At 37.0% G+C, this 4579-nt stretch overlaps 1 pseudogene; it reads right to left on the bottom strand.

The window, feature by feature from the left end:
- Positions 1-3393: 3393 nt before the first annotated feature.
- On the bottom strand, positions 3394-3969 carry LOC149202201 (2S albumin seed storage protein PINP1 pseudogene; annotated as a pseudogene).
- Between the last annotated feature and the right edge of the window lie 610 nt (positions 3970-4579).

Raw genomic sequence — 4579 nt, 5'->3', positions numbered from 1 at the left:
AGAAATTTCAATTCTTCTTCAAACTTCATTACTTTTTCCTTGTTGTTGGTGGTATCATCTGCACACACAGAAATATTAATGAGATCATCACAATTTAAATTTTCTTCAGCTTTGTTTTCTTTTGCCACATCTTTGCAATCAGCTTCATCTAGTTCATCCTGTTGATCTTCAATACTTTGTTCCTCTTCACATCCTTTTTGAAGATCATCTTGTGAATCTTGCACAATAGACTGTGCCTCTTGATTCTCGTGGTCATCAACAGAACCACATTGTTTTTCTGAAATTTCTTCTGACTCGAATATACTACCCATGTTAATGCCAAATGCCCACATGAGAAAAAGATCATCATCAGAATTAAAAATATCTTCAAATAAAGACATGTTGTTAAAGTCTAGGTTATCTCGCTTCGAGAATCCTTTTCAACTGCACACGGTCCTCTAATGAGCTCCAACAACCCTGTTACCACGCAGGCAGAAACTTCTCCCTTTGGCAACTCTTCAACTGTAGAACCTTGTAGACTGTGGCTTCTGTGCCACACAGGTCTTAGTGCCCTCAGCTCTGGCGACGAGCAACAAAATGACCTCTCACAAGCTGGAAACATTCTCAGTATCTAATTCCAATTGACTTTCAGATCTCTGTAATCAATGTTACACAGATCTTCCGGCTTTCTCCACGCAGCAAGCAATATTCAACACAACAACTTTAAAATAGAATGCTTCTTGGGAAACTGCTCCCTATTAAGACATTTCAAGAGATTGAAAGCTTCTATCATACACAATAGCGCAGTGCTATCTAAGGTTAAAATCCTGAAATTTGCCCCGAACATATCCTAAAATCTTCTATTTTTCATTTTGCTGGAGAATTTAGCCAAGCGCAACTATCTCCCCTCACCAAATACTGGATATTTAACAGTGTATTTTAAATCTTCATAGGCACATCTAAACACATTAACAAAAAGCTTCTGAATCGTCACAATCGCTTGAGAATCTTCGCAATCGTCACATAAATTGTGCGAAGTTTCTCGAAAACAGCTTCAAAACGATTCAAGCTTCATAATCTTATGAAAGCGAGAAAAGTAAATTCCGGGCTCCTTTTTGCAAAACGAGGAATTCAACTTGAACAAAAATCTTAATCTAATGTGGCCTACAACCCAACTAGCCACATTTGGACACGAAAAAAAATCAATACAACCATCTGATATCTTAGGCTGTCTTGTCCTGCGTTGGAAAATCGATCATAGAACGTGCCAATGGCTCCCATTACAGAGTCCCTTCAACCGACTGCCAATCGCTCGATATGTGCCAATGCTTCAGTGTCTTTTCTAGGAAGGAAACCCGATGTGTCCACGATCTCCACGCCAGGCAGCTTGCAGCACCGAAACACAATCGATGCAATCAACCTTCACAAGGAAACCACTGGACCTTCAAAATGCAGCAACGCTCTTTTTGAGTTTCGTTTCCGTTGCACTTGGGTTCACCACTAGCTCCACGAATGCTGCCAATACGCCTCAACAACAAGACCAAGCATGCAACAAGAAATCACGATGAAGCAATAAAACACAAACTATAGCGCTCCACAATAAGACACAGCCGATAAAAAAAAACAAAAAAAAAAACTTCAGCAACAAGATCGATCTCAACTCTTTCCTGGAGCTCTGATACCATGATAAAAATCGATGTTCTAGTAATTAACTGGCTCTCCAGGTAAGATACCTAGAGAGTGCCCAAGCACTTCACACATACACACTGTATACAATCAGGAGAACAACTTACTATATGTAGGCTTTCTCACAATCAGGGTGGTTTGAACCACTCCCTGGTAGGATCTGAGATCTAAAATTAGAATTTCAATCCTATCATCACTATAACATTAATCTAAGTTTAACTTCCTCCATTATCTCCAACAGATCTAACATTAACAAAATATATATAGGTAGAGATGCTTCAGATAAAACAAGGAAAAACAAATTGATTCTTTAGAAAGTCAAAAGATATATATATATATATATATACGTTATAAAGTCAAAGTAAAATGAAAATGAAATTAGACTTTCAAAAACATCCTCATACATTGAAATAAAATTGGAGAATAAAGAATATATATAAAAAAATATAAAGATGAAATGTTAAAATTATGGACTGACGATGAACTTCTCCTGACGATGAACCACACTGGTTGGTTTGAAAAGCGTCGACAAAAGATTGATTATGTGATTTTGCCGAAGATTATCTAAACAATGTTATGGATCACAGAAGTCTAAATTCCTTAAAAATAAAGGAAGTCAAAAAGAGGATCAATGAATAATACAAATTTAAAAATAAATAAATAAATAAACAAATTTAATTAATTAATTAATTTTTTTAATACAAATTTAAAAATAAATAAATAAACAAATTTAATTAATTAATTAATTAATTAATTTTTTTTTTCATTGATCTTGTTTTTGACTTCTTTTATTTTCTCCATAATTTTAGCATTTCATCTTTATATATTTTTATATATATTCTTTATTTTCCAATTTTATTTCAATGTATTGATTTTTCAACTTTCTAACAGATTAATTTGTTTTTCCTTGTTTTTTTCTGAAGCATTTCCACCTATATATATATTGTTAATATATTTCACCTTAGCTTTGATGATAATTTTAGCGTTTCATCTTTATATTTTTTTATATATATTCTTTATTTTCCAATTTTATTTCAGAGTATTAATTTTTCAACTTTCTAACAGATCAATTTGTTTTTCCTTGTTTACTCTGAAGCATCTCTACCTATATATATATATATATATATATATATTGTTAATGTTAGATCAGATACTCCATTTTTACCCTTGTGATGAATCACAATAGAGAATTCTAAATGTTAACTCCAAAAAATTATTCAGAAAATTTTTTCTTCTATCATATATCACAGAAATCTAAAATCAAAAATGTTATATGATATATGTATCTCACTTTGTATATATGAGCATTGCAGGTTTGAGGACAACTAATAGATTGCATGATCCACTTAATCATGAGATTGAGAAAATTGGTATGTTTTTAAGAATAATGGCCCTTAGATAATAAATTAAAAAAAGAAGAAGACATAATTCAATCCATTTATGTTGGACAACTCTTCCTTTTAACTGCGTAATTTACTTGTAATTCATTCACTCGTTTATTACATGCTAGAGAGCGCCGGCTATGTTGTAGAGCCTATAAGCTCCTACAAAACCCAGTACTTGCGTAGCTGGAGTGCGAACAACATTTTTATTTACATGCCTAGACGTGATAGTCAGTCGCTCAGGCGCTAATGGAATAGCCTGCGCACACCCCAATCAAAACAAAAATAAGTCATTATCTGTAACATGGAAGAACTTACAGAAAGACTTGCCGATAAAGTATGAGAATCAATTATTGTTCGTCCATAATTGGTAACGCTGTTGGAGTGACTTACGAGAGTGGCGTCGAATATCGCAGCGGTGGGGTGACTCGCGGACGTTGCATCTATCAGGAAGCTCTTCGGCTCTCTCCACCGCCGCCTCTTCTTCTTCTTCCCTTCCGCGCCCTTCGCCGCGGCGTCCGCGGCGTTGATTAAGTGGTGCACCATCGGAATTCTTGAAAATCTCTTCCGTCGATGAATCATACGATTGAGATTGATCTAGTGCTTGCTCTATGGCTCGGCATCGGCAGTGTGGAGACATTCTTTGCAATTCCTCGCAACATCTTTCCGATGGCTGTTCTCTCCGGCGCTGCAAGTAGTCCCGGCAAGCAGACAATCTCTGCGGGTCGCACGACCGTCCTTGCTGTTGCACCACCTCTCCATCCATGACGATGTCTTCATGCGCATCAACAGTGGGGGTGCCCCACTCAAGGAGAAGCAGAAGGGCCGCGAATAAAGTCACCCATTTCAGCGTCGACATTGGAGAGGAGAAGACACCCATTCCTCTTCTTTTTCCTCTTCTTTGTTAATTTCACTGATGGAATACAACTGAGAATGTATGAAGAGTTCGTGGGTATTAACTTTGTATTTATGGATGGTGAGGGAAGGGAGGAGAGCGACCAGCGCAACACGAAGAGGAGGAAGAGAGGAACAGTTGCAGTGCATGCAGATTCTCAGTCTCCACGTCCCACTGCAACGCCACCCGAAGAAGGAACGCCTGGCTGCCTCCCTTTCCAATGGCCGCGTCTTTCAAAGACGAGAAGAATCTTGCAGGCGGAGTACAGGTCACGACAGTGCACTGCAACGTCCCAGCGACGCGTCTTACTTTAAGAGTATCGCATTTTACAGAAATCACCCGAGTCACGAGAAAATGCGTTGCCCTTTTCCTCGTCATTATTCTTAGTAAACCACGGGACATTATTCTCATATTGGATGATATACAAATATAGACTTCATCCATCTTTATCAACATAGTTGTAAGTGGGGAAACAAGTATGCTCCCCAATCCGAAATAAACGAGACAATGCTATATACATCATAGGAAGGGGATCAAAAGAAGTAATTTATCCAGCAATGTGGTAAATGTGGATAAACGAAGTATTATTATATTACCATCTATATTTTTTATATTTAAACGTCAATATATTGATTAT

The sequence above is a fragment of the Pinus tabuliformis genome, chromosome 2_1 (genome assembly GCF_031772625.1).
Source record: "Pinus tabuliformis cultivar Carrire ecotype Pingquan chromosome 2_1, CPIR1, whole genome shotgun sequence".
In the NCBI taxonomy this organism is placed as follows: Eukaryota; Viridiplantae; Streptophyta; class Pinopsida; order Pinales; family Pinaceae; genus Pinus; species Pinus tabuliformis.
The sequence above is the reverse complement of the archived record's forward strand: the minus strand, read 5'-3'. Positions and strand labels throughout refer to the sequence as shown.